We start from the raw sequence: 19,455 nt of genomic DNA on the forward strand, positions 1-19,455 counted from the left end.
ATAATTTTATAGCTCTTGCACTCTCCCTTACTCAGTGAGGCCTGAATTTCCTTGTAAAGTCTAGACTACTGTTAAGAAGCCAGTCTTGGTCAATACCCATCATACAGTTGTAGGGTGGGTTTTTTTTTAAATATAGGTAGATTTTCAGCATGCAAAAGTCTCCACTTAAGTAAACTTCATCCATGTCCAACTCTCCTAATTTTGTATCTCAGTCCTTGCCCCGCAGCACTCTTTTTCCCCTCATTTCAGGGATAAGCTTACCTGGCGTCTCCATCCCCTCTCTCCAGACACAGTAATTATCAGCCCTCAGGAGTCAAGAGGGCAACTCCTCACAGAAGCCATAAGAATGACTGATTTAAGAAATTGTATAACAAACTATCCTAGAAATAATAGTTAGTTTCCCCCTCTAAGGATTGGGAGCTGAAAATTTCTTCTGTCCTGTTTAAATAAAAAAATGAGTCTCTGTCATAGGTTTCTAAGAGACAGTGCTCTGACAAATACACTACAGATTTCTGCTGAAGTCATTTGGGTTGGCAATGCAGCTCATTGCTTCTTGTTTTCTTATCCCATTTCATGCACAGCCAAGATGCCCAAAGTATAAAGCACTCAAGTTAATTTTCTGAAGCACATGACACTGGCAGAACTTCAACAGAATCGGTTTAGACAGACACTGAATGTGTTTTTAAAAAATCCCATTTTTCTGATGGGAGATGAAGTTTCACATTAATAGGGATTACTGCAGCTTAATAGGAATAAGTCCTGTGTCTGGAAGAGAGATAGCAGAAGTAATAACTGTATCACAGCTCTTACCCTGTGTTGGTTTTGTAATAGCAATAATTTTTTATCTTTTCAGTAAATGCAAAGAGTAATTCATGTTTGTGCAACACATTAGAAATGCCCAATGACATCTAGGTAAAGAAAAGTGCTCTTCTCCCCTCAGTTAATTTAATGCTGCTACGTGCCTCTTCATACCAAACCCACTGAGGGCTACAGAGGTCCTTCCAGCGTAGGGCACGTGCTGCTACATGGACAGACCTTACAGCCTGCAAAAAATTCCACCAGTACATCGGGGCTGAAGAGCCTTTTACATAAGATGGCAATGAATAGATTCTGCATATCTCCATTTAGAGTGTGCCCCAGCTCTTCCTACTCACAGAAAACCGCATCTGAAACATGCATTGGATCAGTCCCCATGGAAAGCAAAGCAGAAAATTTTGCAGAGGCCCCTTGAAAAACTTAAGGATCATGCAAAGGCAGAAGCTGTGATACTTCTACTAGTACACGATCTTTTTAATAGGTAGTTTTTATTGGATGTTCATTTTTTTTTAAACAAAATTAATGACAGCAGAAGTCAGTTTTGAGGAATCTCATTTGAGCTTTAAGCTATGAAACTATAGAAACAGTTTCTCTTCGTATTTCTGATAAACTCTGCTTCCTTTCTGCTTTGAAATCACTTTTTGTTTAAAAGGAAAGTGAATGTTAGAAATGAGAGTAGTTTCAAACCTACTCAGATTTTTTAAATTTTCATTTTATGAAAATGCTCAGCACTGACTTTTCACCTCAATTAAAGCATCATAAAAACAAGCAAAATGTTTCTGCCTACTCTATTAAAGATGTGGGAAAGTACTTTGTTGAATACGAATTCAAGAATATGTGATCTCCAAAGGAACCGATATCTGTCTTTTGACTTGCGTGAAGAAAAAGCGATGAAAGCATTTAATGAAAAACATCAATTTGAGATGGAAAAGAAAGGACTTTTTTAAAAGACTGGTTAAAAACCCCAGATATCAGCTATGAAGTGACAGTTTTGAAACCAAGCATTATGATAGCTAGGAATAATTCCCACTTTTCAAAAAGCTGGTTTTATAAAGATTAGCTGAGCTATATCCACAGAGATGGCGTGCCGCAGGCAGCTGCTGTAATAACTCTGTGAATGATTTATTACTTTTCAATGATCCTCAGAGAAACATGACTTGCAATCGTAACACTGACTTTTCCTCTACTATGGATGCAAAGGCTACTTATATTCCTCTTTCCCCTTTCCCCAGCTCAGGATAGGATAACATGTCGTCATCTCCCTCACCCAAACACTTTCTGTATACAGCAGCTGAGTACAGAGCAATTGCCCTTCACAGTGGGAAGCCCAGGCTCAGAACTTGGATTTATTCCAATGTTACTTGTTGCAAGATTTGTCTATAACACCCTTGATCCCAGACAACTTCAGTTCCTGACACCAGCCTGTTTGGTTTCCTGGGGCCACAAGTCATCAATTAATACTGCACACACACTAGAAGAGATCTCACTGTGCGCTTCATTCTACAACTCTTTAATGTGACTCAAGCCTTGCCACTAACCAGCAAGACTCTCTATCACTCACACGCTTACTTAGCACAGCTGCATGAATCAAAGCAGCTCAGCTTGAAGAATATTGAAAACAATAGAAACAAAATTTAAAACTGGGGAGAGTAGAGAGGGATGTAAAACCATTTAAGACTGAAGTAAAATCTGAGTCCGGTTAACTCCTCTCTGCAGCACTGCACCATTTCAGATTTGAGGACTCGCCCAGGTTGGTGCATCCATGAAGGCTGACTTAACTGTCCATGCATCACATGGGCATACAAAAATAACCACACTGCAACCCTTCTAGCTTCAAAATGCTTGTTTCTGCTAATGATCCGTGCCAGCTATAAGGGCTAAAGGCAGGACTTGGGGCACAGAAAGTTTTCATCCATTTCTGATAGACATTCCTTGCAAACTGGCTCCTTTAGTGGTTAATGACGGATTCCTTCGGTGCTTTAATCAGCAGGGAACGTGCTGTTGGGGCAAAGGGGTAAGGTAAAACACTCCATGATTTTTGTGTCTGGTTTATGCTAGGCTTACTTACATTGTTGATTTTTCATGAAAAACCTAGGCTTGTTTTATGTTAGGCAGTCTACTGTTCCAAGTGTCTCAGTCCAGCTCTGCCAGGACGTTCGGGCACTGTTCAGTGGGAATCTGTTTGGACATACCCTTGATGATTAAGGAACTCGGATCTCCTTGTGAAAAACAGCAGCACATCCTGAATCCCTCTGATTGTCAGTGTGTTCTGGGGCTTTTAAATGGCTTTGCTGTTTTTTTTTTTTAATGAATTATATTAAGTGCCTGAGGAATCTACATGCTTGGGAAAAAAAAAGAAAATAAATATGAAGGATTTAAGCTATAGCCATACACAGATGCCCAAGCATTGGCAAAAGCATTTCACAGATGACTGCAAATTAAGCCAAGCAATTCTGAAGAGCTGTCTTGTAGTCCCTGTTGTTCTGACATCCCCCCGGGATGGGCAGGTAAGCATGCTTTGCTACTTGTTGTTTCTAAGCCTGCCTGCGCCCACGCTGTGCAACAGCAGCATCGCTGTGCCATTGGGAGGCAAAACACATTTGCTTGGGCACAGTGCCACACCAACCCAAATATTTAGCTTCTGGACTGAACCAGTTCATGCTGATGAAGACGAGAGCCTGGACTGAACAAATGTTTGACTGGTCACATGTTCCCGCTGAGGCACAGCCTGCTCCTTACCTGCTTCATGCCAGGGATGATGGGGAAGGATTAATTACTTAGTGAAATTGGATGCATTACTCTTGCAAACCCATTTTTTGCCACCATTCAGCCCTTAAGACACTGTCTAAATCCACATCACCACAAACCAGGGTAGAGAAGCAGAGAGAGAAGCATTCCTGGGCCATACAGCTTTGATGTAGCACCAGGAACTTGGGGAGTCTCCATCTGTCTCATGGAAAGTGTGAGAAGCTGTAGGGCTAGCAGTGGCCTATAATAAATGCTAACAGTAGGGATGCATCAGAACACAGGCCTTGTGCAGAGCTTTGGCACCTGACTCCAGTGTCCTGATCTCCAGAGGATGGAGTTATGAATTTTGGCACATCCCTGCCACTTCCCATTCTGGCAACGGGCTTTCAGTTCTGCTGATGGAAAAGTATATATTTCACCTAAGCAGAGGTTGAAATTGAAAAGGTATTTTTGTGGCCAGCAGTCCACAACTGCAAGACATTTTCTGACCTTTCCATTCCTGACTACCTGTTTATTATATGTCACGCAGTCGGTTCTGTCTATTATAATACCATAATGCTCCTGTCTCCTGGGGCATTAGGTCCTGCATGATCCACACAGAGTTTAATGCATAATCAGAGAATTAAAAGATGTTAAGTGGCTTCTTCAGGGAGCATTTACCATTTCATGTATCCACTAAGAGTCATGAACTGTTCATTAATGGAAATCAAGAGTATCATCATCCCAGTGCTACCATTACAAGGAAGTACTCAACGTACCAGTACCAACAACAGATAAATAAGTCTCCTCAAAACAACTTCAGAAATCAATGTCAGCTTGTGCTGAACAGAGGATACTATATCTACTCAGTAGATAAATGCTTCTGCTATGCTTTCCCCGATTCTCTGCAACTAGACATCAGCAGGACTTGTGTGATCTGCTGGGGTGGGTAGGTAAATCTTACCAAGACTAAATCCTCCCAGCATTTTGGAAGGTACCATAAGAGAAAGCCATGAAAGGGCTTTACATGTCTAGGAAGTAAATACTCCTCATCTGTTTATAAGTCAGAAAAAGATTTTTAAAATGAAAATATTTTAGGTGCATTTAAAAAAAAAGTTAGTGATTTTCTAGAATGGGATGAAATGCAAGACCACATAATGCACTATATTATTTCCTCACTGTCAAATAGACTGCTCCCCCCAGCAATACTCAGAACTTTTTGCCCTCAAGGCTTTTTGTTGCATGAGAAGATCAGTGGAAAGAGTATAGCAACAGTATTTCTCTGGTGAAGAGAAATTGAGGACACCATGCATGAGACTGGTATGGCCCTTATGTCAAAAGCTCTGTGCCAACATGCCCTTAGGCATGTGTGATCTGCCAGACTGAAGTTAAATTGGATCCGATTAACACTTGCCAGCCCTGCTAAATATCTTTCATAGAAATACAGAGATGTTCAGCAGTCTCTGCTGTTAGAACAAAGCAGTTTTGTTTGTTCTAGGCCATCTTAACAGGGTTGACAGAAGTAGGATTGCAGAGTCCAGGGACACCACCCTGAGGAACCAAAGAAGGCAGCAGAGAATCCTTGAGCTTATTCAGGCTACACTGCCTTCAACACTCATTATCAATGCTATGATTTCATTAACTATTATTTTCATATGTTATCTTTAGTCATAGTACTACAGTTGTATTACTTTGACAATTAATCTCTTTGTTACTCAGCATAAGAAATTCCAGCAAACAATCCACATATCCCAACCTCAAAAAAAAAAGAAAGAAAAAAAAATTATCCACATTTTTCAGTCATTGTAATTCAGGTCCCAGATGCCTTCTAGCTACAAACATTTCTGTAGATCTAAAGTTTCCTTGTTTGGATTTCTGCAAAACTAACACTAGAAAAGGCTTGACAGAAAAAGACTAAAGGAAGCAAACATTGGGTTGGGTGCTTCACCTCTACCCAGGCCTTTTTAACTGTCTCAGTGCCCAGTATATTCAGGCAGAAAACCATCTCACTCCAGTCTAACACAACTGCAAACACAAAAACCTGTGGCAAGGCTGGGTAAGACTAGTAAAGCTCATAATTTTCTACTAATTCACAGTAAGATCAAGTGCATTTTTTTGCATAGGAGAGAAAGTGTCAAGATCCTGAACTGGCACAGAAAAAAAAAATTGGGTGAAAGTTTCTGGCTTACTAGAAAGCAAAGTTAAGGAAAGTGCACATTGCCAGAGAATTGTAGTTATCGATTTTGCCACCAGCGTCAGTGACAATGGATAAAAGCTTTCTTGGTCTGCTGGGAAAGAGGTTGTAATTTAAGAAAGAAAATCATCCTAATGTTAAGTCTTAAAGCAGCACTGTGCGCTACAGCCAAATGACAGAAGAGCCTTTGGGTATTAAAACAGATCAGGAGGTTTTAAAGGTGCCATTTGCTGACAGCGTACATGTCACACCTTCTGCCTTTTGTATTTGAGTGGCACCTAGGAGTAGACTGATGATGAAAATACCTTAGTTTGAAAATAACTTATTTCAGCCTTTATGGTTCTCTAGGAGAAGCGTTATCCTCCTTAAAAATTAGAGAGGTAAATACTATACATTTCTTTCTGAAGGAAAAAAGTTTACTTTGTGCTTGGTGAACACTAAATATAGTATTTAAGCCTCCAGCAGGCCTACCGTACCTCACTGTCAGTTTGCAACCACTTAAAGCTACACAGGGAAGAGTTGAGACCATTTGCCAGGGAAGCATCTTGACATTTGCTGCCCAGCTGCTCTGCAGCAGCAGGAGAGTGGCTGAGAATGGACCTTTCCACAAGCAAGAGACCTGTCTCCTTCAGGGTCAACCTACTCAAAGGGCACCTGCAAAGGGTGCTTCATCTTTACTGCCTCATGAGGATGGGATGAGATGAATTTTTGGCTAAAATCCAGCATAGGTTAGCGGGCTTGGGGTTGGGCATTTAATGGACATGTATAAGGTTAGGGGAGACCAATTTCACTCACGATACACATGTGAGAGGAGAGCAGGCCAGGCCTGAGCAGCAGCACCCAAGGGACCATCAGGATGGGCAACCTCCAGGGCCTCCAGGACACAGATGGGACGTGGGCAGGACACCTGAAGGAATCTCATGTGGCATAAAGAGGGGTACTTGGTACGCATCAGTCCCAGCAAGCCAGTGAGGGGGCGGCAAACTATCAGATCAGTGTAAACTCAGTCTTTCTGGCTACATCATAAACCCCTTCCCAGAAGTACTAAAGCTTTAATTGAATTGCTGTTTTCAGTCATTCAATTTTGAAGACCAACCTATTTTCTGAGAATATTGGTTTTTCTAACAACCCTAGTATATCAGAGCAGCATACTTTATATAATTAAACCAATCACATGAATTTCCAGACTGACTGCACAGAACAGCAGCTCACACCTTACTCAGTATCTGCTCTTCAGTTAGACTGCACTTGGTGACAGGGGCAGGAAGACTATGACTCAGAGAAGAGACAGAAAAAGGTGAAATGCATCCTTTCCTGACTGCCTGGTGCCTTTCTCCTCCCTGCTACACAACCTCACGTCCGAAGGCTATGTGACAAATCTCATTCCCACATTTGAGATGCATGGCCACGGTTTACTAAAAACCAGACAGAAATGGCAATTGCATGCAAGCAAGGCAGCCCAGTGCTCCTGTGACTGTTGCACTGCACAGCTGGAATAAATCAAAACAAGAGCTTTGAAATTAATTGGAAGTATATCTGTGTACACACTAACAAGGGATCTGGTCCCTCTGACTTAAATACATTTCGGTTTATTTCCCTTACTTCTCAAATTCAGAGAGAGACCATTTAAATCAAATACTACACTTTAAATCATGTCCCTTCTTGAAAATAAACAAATCCCTAGCTGTTATTTACTTGCCAATTCCTTTGCAGATACTGCAGTCCTCATTATTCAAGCATCATCACAAGAGGAAAAACAAATGTTCTTCATGTAATTATATTTCAAATGATATACTTGAGTTCATTAAATCTCTGGTATCTTCCTCCCACCCTTCATGCATTCTCTTATTCTGTTGCTCTTCAATGGCTGCTGTCTATGTGGCAAGCCCTTCTAGCTAGGGAGCCACTGATACTGCAAATATCATTAGACTGCAATTACTCTAACACTCAGTAAGGTACCCAAGCAGCTGAAGTTATTTCTTACAAACTACAATCTCTTGAATTTATTGACCATGAACTTGAAATGACATCTGCTATTGTGCTGCTTGCACATTTCTAAACTTTTTTCCCTATAAAATGTCATTGGGGCTTTTTTATTTCTTTCTTCTCTTTCTCTATCCTGCTGCTCCTTTTTTCTTTTCTTCTCCTAGTCATTCATCAGTGCATTTAATGTCAAGATCATTAGATGAAGGGAAGGTCAGATCAGTGGTGAATGGACAGTGAGAATGCAGCAATCAGTTGCTGCCCTATCACAAAGTGCCACAGAAAATCAGCACATCACCTGTAGCCTTCCATAAAACAAAAGAGCAGTGTTATATCCTCCAACTTCAGGGGGATTCTGAGACTCCACCACAAGACACTAAAGTAGTGCCCTAAAGAAAGCTTCGGTTCTGGATTATGAACTTTTAAGAAAACAATTTTTCTGAAGAAAACTCCCAAATATGACCTGGGATAGACATCACAATTATTTGGATCAGGATTATCAGGATCAAAGTACCTATACTTTTTTTTCTTTTCTATACTTTCTATACTTTTTTTTTTTTCCCCATAAATAAATACTCTCACTTATGTTCTTGCCCTGAGCCTTTGTGGGCATCTTCCAACATGGCACTGACAGAGGACAACAAGTCATTCATCACAAGCACAATTTTACTAGGACAGCTTCCCAGAACTGAAGGACATTTGGTTCACACAGAGACTTGTCGAAGAAATTCTTCAAAGGGTATTGTGAATATAGAAATAAACAGAATGAAGAAAGGGGATAAAGGTGACTATCATGATTTTAAGGTGCTGATACTGCAACACTAGAGTGGCTTGTAAAACAAGCACCTAAAGCCAGAGTAACATATCAAACAAGCTTTGGTTTGAAGATTAGATCGGTATTCATGCAGAAAAAAATCTCCTGCCTGCTTTAGTGTGGATTCTGGGGGAATTGCACTGGCTTCACTCTGAAAATCTAGTTGTCAGTTTAAGTAAACATGCATTCACTTCAAACAATCATGTTTTCTTTCCAAAGTGGCCATGCATCATCATGAAGTAGATTAATTACCGAGTCAACGGTTTTCCCTGGTTGTTAATAAAACTCCAAAGTTGAGAGGACAAACAGCAGTTAAAACACTGCAGCATGTTTGTGTGTGTGAAATCAAGGAGTATAGAAACCACATCTCGGAAATCAGGAGGATTGTTTAGATTTTTGTTGAAGACTGATGATGCCGAGAAGGATTTGCATAGCTCCCCAGCAGCAGCTCTGATGTGCTGGTTTTCTGGCTAGAGTCAGCTCAGCATATCCACAACTGAAAGAATGTCACTGATTTCCTTTCTTCAAAATAAAGTACTGACAAATGTGAATGAATTAAGCTGAAATGCCCTATGAAAGATGACAAAAAACAAGACAAAAATCTACAGGAGTCATTGTTCTGTGCTTAATATTTTTAAATTGTGTATACTTGTAAAACATTGTGGCCAGCTGTTGTTCTTACACATAAAGTGGTTACCACTGTTGCAATCAAAATAATGAGCTCCGTGAAGTCAGCACAAAGCTCAAACTGTCTTCTAAAGCATAGAAAAGAAATAATTGAATAAATATTTCCCTAATGCTTTAAAAGTGACCTTTTAAATTAATAGATACAAAAAAAATAAATTGCAAATTGGCCTGTATCTTATCCATACAATATGCTAGATCAATTTTGAAAATGTTGAGGCATAGAGATTTTAATTCCTAGAAAATATTAATAGAAATATAGTGATATGACTATCAGAAGTGAAAGTATGGTTAATACCAGCATGAAAGTCTGTTCATAAAATAAAGAGATTAAATGCATAAAATGACTGGAAAACAGAAGAACAGTTATTGCCTTAGCTTGGTAGCCTGATATTACTTCACTATCTGTATCTGCTGTATCGACTGTTGAAAGCTGATATCATTAAGGTCAAGATAAAAAAAAATTGAACTCCTTCACAAGTATCTCAGGCTAATGTACTTGGCTCTTTCACAGCAGGCACATGGAGAAATTACAAAAACACTTCTGGGGCTTGGGTTTCTGGGGTTCTTTTTGTTTAGGGAGGTGATCAGTGGTTAACATTCTGCATTCTTTTGCAATTAAAACTTTGCCATTTTTGCATGTGAGATTCCAGGTTTAACCCAGCAGTAGGCAAGCTAGTACAAAATTCACAAGTGAAACCTGAGGAAGAGCACTGACCAGGATAATAAGCAAATAACTACACTATTCATAAGCTATTTTCACTGAAAAAAAAAGGTTGATTCTAACCATGTACGGAAGTACTTTCTACAGACACTGAAAGGTTGTTTTAACTTTTGATAGCCATCTGATACCAATATTTCTTTGCCTTGTTTTTATCCAGCTTTGTTGTGGTTTCTTTCTCACCCTGTTTTGCAAGCCAGTCTGAAGGACTCTTCTACTTATCCTGATTAAATCCTTCAACTTTGCTGCAAACACTCATACTCTCAATAGCATTCTGAGAGCCAAACACGGGTCCTAACCACAACCAACGGAGTATGAGATCGGAAAGAAATTCAACAACATGAGACTACTCAAAGCCTTTCAGCAGCAATTTGTAACAGCATTGCTAACTCTTTCCTATCTTCTCCTCTGCAAGACAAGGCATATTCAGTTATAAAACACATATTTGGATGCCTAGAGAGTCAGACAGATCCTACTATTTTCCAGCCCTCTCTGCTAGAAAACGATTCTCCACTCAGAACTGAACAGGTCCAGCAAATGGCACAGCACTGCAGGATCTGGGCTCCTACAGTGCAGGCTCTGAGTATCCATCCTAGAAAGTTAAAAAAATGTGTATATATATATATATCTCCCTTCTTAATGACTACACAAATCTGAATAGAAGAACAAGATTATCATGAGTTTACAGTGACTTAATTCCCAACAACATCACAATGAAATGGATTCTACTTTACACTCAAGTCTTTTTATGGCAAACCATCAAAATCAGGTAGTAATATTCAAAGGAACCTTATATCACTGTAGTAGCAGAGAGTCCCTAGGGCATGAGAATCAGATGTCATATACACACAAGAAAATCCCCTCAAGTGCCTAAATCTATGTATACAAAAAGCTGACAGGTGCAGGGCTGAACAAAAATAAAACTGTGGTCAGCCTATAGCTGTCTATACAGCTTGAGTTTTTTTGATCAGGAATGCATCTGAGGTGCCTGAATGTTTGAGGAACTGTAGTAAAATCTTGATTTATGCATGAGAATTGAGAGCAAGTTGGAGAAAACTTGAGTTTTGACAAAGCTGTTAGGGTAGGTGTTCAGCAAAGAAAAATGAAATATTTATAGAGTTAAGGGTCATGAGCCTATCTTTAGAACAAAGCATAGTATGGTCCTACAAGCTGTGCTTTTTGAGACCTAAACGTCATAACTGAAGTAGAATCTCTTTTTAAAATCTGTTTGAAGGATGATAACAGATTTTCTTAAGGAATTAATCATAAAAGTAACTTGTCTTCTCACTTGAGTAAAGGATTAAATGGAACAGTTCAATCCTGAGCTGTAGCCAGCTTTCAGAAGTTTTCCTGTATCCAGTGAGCATTTTAGCAAGGTCACACTACTGAAGAGAGCAAATGTATGGTCAACACTTGGCAAAAGACTGTTGGTAGGTTTAGAGAGAAGCATCTAATGCCTATGCCTTATTCCAACAGGAAAACGCTAGGGCAGATAACCCAAACCCAGCCATTACACAACCAAAACAGCACTAAGCCTGCAGGGATCAGAGCTGCTCCTCTGGCAGAAAAGGTAATTATGAAACACCACATATTTTCCGACTGAATTTACTCCCAAGTGATGCAGCAAAGCAGTGCAAACGATTAGAATGGGAAGTCCTTCAAACCAGTGACACCTTCTGTCTCACACTAATTTATGCCAGTTCGGCTCCACTGCTTTGCAGTCCAAATCTTAACCAAGAGGGACTCAAGGTATATCATTTTTATTACCATCCCATCCACTGCTATAAAATAAGTTATTCAGCTTTATCTGCACGGTCCCTCGTCTGCTTCAGTACTACCCAGCTCATTAAAAGATCACTACTTTTCTAATTTCCTCTCTCTTTTCTCTGTTGCCTGTTCTGTATTTTTTTTTCTTTTCCATAAATAGGAATTATACCTTCCTTTGATTTATGTTGTAGGTGGTGTTTTTTTGGCTTCGTTTGGGTTTTGTTTTGGGGGGGGTTGGTTCTGATATTTTGTTTGTTTGTTTTTTAACAGGAATGCATAAAATTAAGAAAGAACATAAAAGAATGTGCTTTTAGCAAACCATACATTCTAAGCAGAGTAAGAAAAGGAAAGGCATAGCAAATAAACAATTTGGAAATTTCTTATTAAAGTCACAAGAAGTTTCTTAACATAGGATGATACTGCCCACCAGAAAACCCACAGAGAACTACTCGATTCAGCGTTGTTACAGCGCCGTCATACAAGTATCCTAACACTGGGTCTAATTGATGAAGTGGCAGCTAGAAAGGCCTGAATAAGTGATGGGGCTGCTTTAGATATACTTGGATTTCACAAAAATATAAAAATTAAGGTAATTTAGGTTGGAAGGGATATTGGACCAATACCCTATTTAAAGCATGCTGCTTTTAACCTACTTCGCAAGGATTATCTTAGATACATTGGAGAGCCACAGAAAACCAAGAGAAGCTGTTCTGTACCATTTTTCACACCCAAGAAATACTTAAAATGAACAACATCCATACCCATCCACTTTGACACAATCCATGTGCTGCTGCTGTTACCAGAAACACTTATAGAAGGAATGATTTTGTTCACACAGATGTTCATTAAAAAAAGAGTAACCAGTATTTCTATATATGCACTCACTTCACAATTACATCCTCAAATCTTTTCCTAAATCTATCATTCTTTCACTCAAAAGCAGAAATAACTTCAATGAACCCATCTGATAATTCACAATATAAAATATCAAGTCTCACAAAGAAAAAAGGTACAGGCTATGTCAGAAGCACAAATTTAGAAACCCTTGAATGAAATCTATTCACCCTGCAGACAGCACACAGACGAGGCATTTATTTACCCTTTCAATGTACACATAAAGCATGAAAATGTCTAGTCATTCATAACCACTTGTATACCTCTCTGTGGACTACTTGCCATGATTCACATGGGCTGTAATGAGGTTGGATCAAAAAGTTTGGATGGTGCACCTTTCATAAACATCTTACAAATTTCCTCCTTTTAATATTCTCAGCCTTAAAAAGGCATGACTTTATATCAAACAGATTGAGCTCTACTACTCTTTTAGCAACTGTGATTACAAAGTAACCAGGGCAAAAAAAACCCACCACTTGTTTCAGTACATTTCAATCTCATGTATAAAGAACACTCACACTCCAGAAGCCTCCAGTAAACAAGTAGCAAGTCTTTTGGGTTACAGAGCTGGACATCATAATATTTTGAGTTGAGATTTGAGCAATTAAATTATTAGCTTATAATTAATGAAAAAACAGGTCGTCTTACCTTCTTTTCGAAGAACATGCCAATAGGTATTCCTGCTGCAAAGTACGTTGTTTTGGTGCTTCCCACAACTGTTTCTTGAGTGACTGCTTGGCATTTGATGTTTGTTTAGACCTGCCTCCAGCTGTGTTGCTCTTCGCCGTGTTTCTGCTATAACTTCACATGCACACAGTCGGAACTCCCCAATGCTGATTTTAAAATTATAGGTTTTCTTTTCCAGCAGTTTTTCTGTATAGACAACAGAAATATCGAACTGGTGAGTTGTACTGCTGTCACTTAGACAACAGAAGTGTTGCTGAGAAATACTATGCCAATAACTAATGTGCACAGTGGAAAAATACCCATCAAACTAACTTGTAAAGGTCTGATGTATCATTATTACTAATTGGCATCTCACTGTATGTAATTATATGATCATGCAGCATACTTGAGTGATAATGCAAAAATAGATAATTTATCTGAGAAAAAGAATACAAGACCAGGCAATTGGGACTGTGCAATACAAGTGGCCTGCACTGAAGTTTGTCATGTTCCACTCATAAGCAGCCTATCTTTTTTTTTTTTAAGTTTCTGAAACATGTAATGGTTATTTTAAATTGGTTCCTGGATTCCCCAAGCAGGATTGAGGAAGAAGCAATATTCTTCTACTAGATTACCTGGTACATCCAGAAAAGACAAAACTTGTCTCTTCTTACCTCCATCAACTGGTGGAACAAAAAGTGTTGCCTCACTCCCTACAATACATATTTCACCTATAGCTGCTGCTGATCTTGAGCCTGCAGAAGTATGGTTGCACTGAGCTCAAGGAGCGCAGGAAATCACCCTCCAGGGACAACATGCATATTACTGCGGTATTCTCCGTGTGCTCAAAGCTATAAGAAAGCATATGGCCAGTATCATATTGGCCCATAACAGCAGTCCATCATGCTTGGGCGTGTAGTAATGATGGATGTATCTCTGAGAAACATGTCAGTCCAGGCAGCAGTTTAACAAATGTGTTCCCACCTCCAGAACTACTCTATTTGCAAAAATACCATGTAATTTTTAAAGCTAATAAAGAACATACCACAAAACCAAACCAAAACAGAATACCTGAACTGTCACTTCAGACTGTATAAAACACAGACAGTCTTGCAAAGACGGGGCACCCAACCTCATACTGCACATCGTTACTGCCCCATCCTGCGGCTGCATCCCGGAAACCTTCCTGCCTCTGCAGTTCAATAGCTCCTGCCCTGAGGGGCTTTTTCACATTGTAGCAGCTATTTGATTAAAAAAAACCCAAATAAACCAACAAGCTCACAGACCCTGCCTCTGCCAGAAAACAAACAAGGTTTGCCCTTCTTCAAAACAACCTTCTAAATGATCAAGACTCATCTCTCATGAAGTAGCTGTAATGGCAGCTGAAGAGTTCAAGAGCAGATCTTGCCTGTGTCTTTTCTGTCCAAAATGTATTTAGTTTGCTTTTTACCACATATGGATGGCAGAGAAAGACCTCACCAAAAGAGCAGGACTCCCTGGCTTCACTTAAAAACAACAGGTTTGTGAAGTTATAACTCAGACTCTGTGCAAAGAACTCCAGGCTGTCAAAAAACCCTTCAGTGTTGTTAATAAAAATGTCAACTGAGAAAAGAAACTACCTCTAACCTGTATTTTAATTCCAGAGTTCCAAATTTCTCTCTGCCTTCCCACCCCCTCCATTCATCTATCATCCAGCTTGAGTCTAAAAGAGAAATGGTTGAGAAAAGGGCATAAACTGACTTCATCTAAATGCATGAGGCAACTGCTCCTGCAGTTCATGTGTGTTTCACAGTCATGAACTGCAGAGAAGACAAAAATATTCAATAAAATAAGCTTAAATCTTCTCAGCATCATTCTGGGTAACTCTTTGTCATGATGATAAAAAGGCCTTAATTGCACAGACAAGGATACAGCACTATGTGATTCATAATAAACAGACATCAAGATTTAATATCCTGGAAATAGCATGACAGCTACAATGAAGCACATGCATCATTCTAGCCTTAATCATTGCAAACTGTAAGAGTTTCTAATTGGGGTGTTTCACCGTGTTGCATGCAAGCACCCTGTAAATCTACATGAAAGCTGGGATGCTAATCAGGATAGATTGGAAGGAGTGTGACACCACAAGGCAGTGACTAAAAACTACTGCAGAAATAAAAATCAAATGAAGAAAAAAAGATATTGCATGTAGCAATTTTTGGTACCTGTAGCACCAAAAGTACTCATTTTTAAAATCAAAATCCTGTTAATTATCAGAAAGCCACCAACAGATATATTGTGTCACTCAATTTTCCTAGCACAGGAAAGGCACTCCCAGCAAGAACAGTTTCCTCAGGGCTGATAATTCTTTCTTTAAATACTCTCATCCTACCTAAGGAAAAAAATATACCTTGTTTTTAAGACCGATTGTGCAGCATGGCAACCCATGTTGTTTGGAAAATTCTTGTGTCTGAACTTCTGATGGGCAAGAGCTGAAAATACTTGTCTGTCAAAGTCAGGGTTGATGGAGGGTGTTCTGTGTTTTGCTGGAGAAGCTCACCAGTGTACAGGATTTGATGCAACAACCCGTGGGGCACAGTGACATCCCAGTAACTTGGAGTATTGCAGCAGGTGTGTTTCTAAGATTTATTCCGGGAAAGCTACTCATACGATGCCTGAAACACTCATGGAAGAATCTAAATGCAAATATGAAACTTCAAGATTTCACTTGTTTAAATGAAAATTGGCAAGGCAGAAAAAGAAAGGTTATATTTGAAAAGTTGATTTTTTTTTTCCTTCCCATAAAAAAAGAAAACCCAGAGGAAACTCAGTAATTCCTCCCTGTCTCCCTCATTAAAAAACCCTAGCTATTCCTCCAAATGCTTGTGTGCAAAATACATAAAAATTTCAAAACACAAATCGCACTTAACCTGGCACAGACCTAACTTCAACACTCTCTGCTTCTGAATATCTGATTATGTGAAAATTTAATCTGTTCTTCTGCCCTCGGAGATAAACAGATTATCTTCTCCAAATGACAAAATACACAGGTTTTAGTTATTTGTATCCATGCCCTTCATGACAATCACACATTATCAACAGCAATCAGATCACTACAAAAGAGCAGGCTGGGCAGATATGAAGTGCTGAAATTCAGCCTGCCTGAGAAAACAAAGTGACATTACCATATGCATTTAAAAAAAAAAAAGGTTATTTTTGATTGTCTAGCAGTTGGAGATGTTTCTGCAGACTCTTTTATCAGTTTTATCTCTCCCTGGATTCAGTTCTCAGCCTACATACACAGTACCAGTCCTCATGGCTCAGGCTCAGCACTAAAACGAACACACTAGAAATCCCACCTTGTTTCCCGTTTCCTCTTCAGCAAGAAAGAGCGTCATCAACCCATCCTTGCAGATGCTGCAATGACTGCCAAAAGCAGTGAATCGATCCTGAATGGCGGATGTGCTCTATCTGGGCTACTTCTTCTGAGCACGTGTGCCAAACCTGTCAGCGCTGATGAAACGTGTGCCAAAGCATGATCTGTTCAGGTCTGGCAGGCAGCAAAAGCACCGTATATCACTGCCTGGTCCAGGTACACTCTAGATTAGCTCAAGTGAAGTGCTTGGAAAGTTATCTTACAGCTGCAGAAATAGATAAGTAAAAGCAGAGGAGCAGTTAGCTGAGGATCATGAAGAAATGTGTCTTGCTTACTGCTTTAGTATGAAGATGAATCAGTGGGATGACCCATTCATTTTGGATGTTTTCCGTAAGAAAGCAACTTACTCACCATCAATATACAACATCTACACAGATTAAAGAGGAGCAAACATTGGGCACTAGCTGGTCTCTTCTGCACAATTCTTTGGAAACAAGAAGGGTTGCAAATAAACTAACAATGCCTACTAAATAATGCATCTCCATATGACTAAGTATATTCTATTCAGAAGCCCTCAGCTTTTAAACTGTTTAGATAATTTTCAGAATAATTATCTGAGAAGTCTAATTTGGACGTTGCAGCCAGCATGGATTCTACTTTTTTTAAAAAAACCTTACAACTGAATAGATTAACTTCTATTACCTAGTCAGGGCAAAATGATTTCTGAAAGCCATGAGAACTAAACTATCATGATTTTCACTGTTATACATATTTTCCTCACTTGATTCTAATCTCACATTTCTATAGCCACAGGATCATTCATTTTCCTAGGAAACTAATACCAGCGATTTATTTTTCACAAGTTTCGCAAAGCATACACTTGACAGTGCCTGGAAATCACATCAGTTTAAAGGAGAGAAACCATGTACGTAATGTGTCTGATGCAGGTGGTCTGCCACTCCAACAGTACTAATAAATCCCAAATTACAGTGCTGATGTGGCTGCTTCCTCCTAACAGCACTGCTGCTCTCTCAAATAGCAGGTTTTCTCCTACTAAATTCTCATAATCCCATCAGCAGTTACCAAACTAGTGAGTATATAGTCACAGAAGTCAAGCATGGAAAGGGTGATTTCAACAAAGTTATTTACAGATTGGATTTTACTCCCTTACAAACACTGTTCTGATTGCACAGCCACATCGCATAAACACAGTTAGATTTACAGAGCCTAGCAGAAAACAGGGAATACTGGTGAATCATGCGTCATGCAACATTAACTATACTTAAACCACAAGAACTGTTTTTCATATATTTATTACCCCTTCCATTTCTAAGCCAGGTAATAATTTGTAGGTTTTCTCATGCATAAGGGACAAGCAATCCAGTTCAGTCAGCTTCAAAGATCATCACAATTATAAAGCAGCAGAACAAATGAACGATGACAATATATGCTTGAAACCAGACAAATACATAGTAGGTAAGAGAACTAAACAAGTTCTTCCCATTTGCCTGAATTTTGTCACAAGACTAGCGTTTCGGAACAGATGTTTGCACACTCTGGTCAGCCACCTGGAAAAGGCTTGGAGAGGTTCACAGACCCCAATATAGGAGCCTGTGCAGATGCATCACTTCACAAGTGCCCACGTCTTTCCTCGTCCAGGACACGGGACTCCTTGGGTCCCCACTGCAGGGCATGTCAGTCAGGCACAGCCACAGCCCGCAGGAGACACTGCAACTGCAGCTGTGCTCTGCCCAAGGACACAGGAGCCGTTCTGCAGACTGCACAGGGGCCAGAAACACTAACAATGTGCTCTGCCTACATCCAACTGCAAGAAGGTCCCATCTGCGCATCCCTTAAAATTTTCCACATCAGAAGAAAGGCAGATTTTTAAAATACTATCGAGGATGATCATGTAAATAACACTTCTATAGACAGACTGTCTGCAGTTTTATTTCTCGTGGAGCTTGTAGATGAAACATTACCATAGTCACATAACCGCTTTTCTGCAGTTCTGGTGTATGATGGAGTTATTGGCAAAACAAGTGCTTTTGAAAAGTGATATTCTGTAACTCACCTGTATTCCAAATAAATCCCAAACCTTCCTAAATAACTGCAGAATAAGGAAGACTTGTGCCCTTTGTCTCAAAAGATCTAGCTAAGCTCCAATATTTTCTTTTATATCACAGATATATCTGTTTGCCAAAGAAGCCAAGAAGGTTCAGAAGACTCAGGACTTCACTCTTGCTGATGTGCAACAACTGCAATACCCAACGCTGTCACTTGATGTCCCTGTGCTGAACAAAATCCCTGTCAGGCACGGTCCCCTGCCACAAGGCTGCAAAGCGAGCAGTGTTGGAGCTAATTCGGTTTTCTGCACTGCACCTTTTCTGCACCCATCTCTCTCTGAGACAGACTTCTGTGCAGTGTGATACTGATGGTGTCGACTGCGAGATAGACATAGAAAAGTAAAAAAGGCTGAAAATACATAAAAATACACAAGACTTTGCAACTAATAACCAGTAAGATCAGGAAGAAATGGATACACCAATTTGTTGGCAATAAATAGAAAGAAAAGTATATGGCAGTTACCTAACAGGGAAAGTAAATAAGCTGAAATGTTAAACGTTAAATTACTCAAATACTAATAGTGGCCAGTCATCATTAGGAAGTTGTGTTGGAGAATGGATAAGGAAAACTTCAGTACGAAGACATCTGCTTATTTCAGAGCTAGCTAGGTAAAAAGTAGGTCGGATATGTTTTCAGTACACTGAAAACTGCTTCCACACTGTTTGAAGTTCCTTCATTATACCAGAAACGGTTTGCCTTTCTGC

At 39.6% G+C, this 19,455-nt stretch overlaps 1 protein-coding gene across 2 annotated transcripts in view; it reads right to left on the reverse strand.

Moving 5' to 3' along the window:
* Positions 1–19,455, reverse strand: part of BFSP1 (beaded filament structural protein 1) — a 124,179-nt gene that overhangs the window by 71,820 nt on the left and 32,904 nt on the right. For both annotated transcript variants that reach the window (XM_071805695.1, XM_071805694.1), the window contains exon 6: positions 13,249–13,473. The gene's annotated coding sequence lies outside the window, so the exon portion shown is untranslated. The remainder of the gene's footprint in view (positions 1–13,248; positions 13,474–19,455) is intronic.

This window comes from Patagioenas fasciata, chromosome 3 (genome assembly GCF_037038585.1).
Source record: "Patagioenas fasciata isolate bPatFas1 chromosome 3, bPatFas1.hap1, whole genome shotgun sequence".
Taxonomy (NCBI): Eukaryota; Metazoa; Chordata; class Aves; order Columbiformes; family Columbidae; genus Patagioenas; species Patagioenas fasciata.